Source organism: Ahaetulla prasina, chromosome 15, assembly GCF_028640845.1.
Source record: "Ahaetulla prasina isolate Xishuangbanna chromosome 15, ASM2864084v1, whole genome shotgun sequence".
Classification (NCBI taxonomy): Eukaryota; Metazoa; Chordata; class Lepidosauria; order Squamata; family Colubridae; genus Ahaetulla; species Ahaetulla prasina.
Genome location: NC_080553.1, coordinates 297582 through 297832, shown reverse-complemented (window position 1 = coordinate 297832; position 251 = coordinate 297582).

The window sequence follows — 251 nt, the reverse complement described above, 5'->3', positions numbered from 1 at the left end:
GTGGGCGGCGCGAGAGGCGCGTGGATGCCCTTCCGGGTTGGGCCGAGCCAGGAAGGGCTCGCGGAAGGATTTGGGTTCCTCAAGAGAAACAGACCCGGCAGAAGACGAGGGGCGCGAAGAATCCCCTCTAGGGAAGCGCCAAAAGCGAGGATGGTGGTAAAGGAGGAAGAAACGGCATCGCCTCGGCGTCTGCTGCAGGGCACCCACCGACGCAGAGGAAACAGACGAACCGCGTGGTAGTCCGTGAGCTG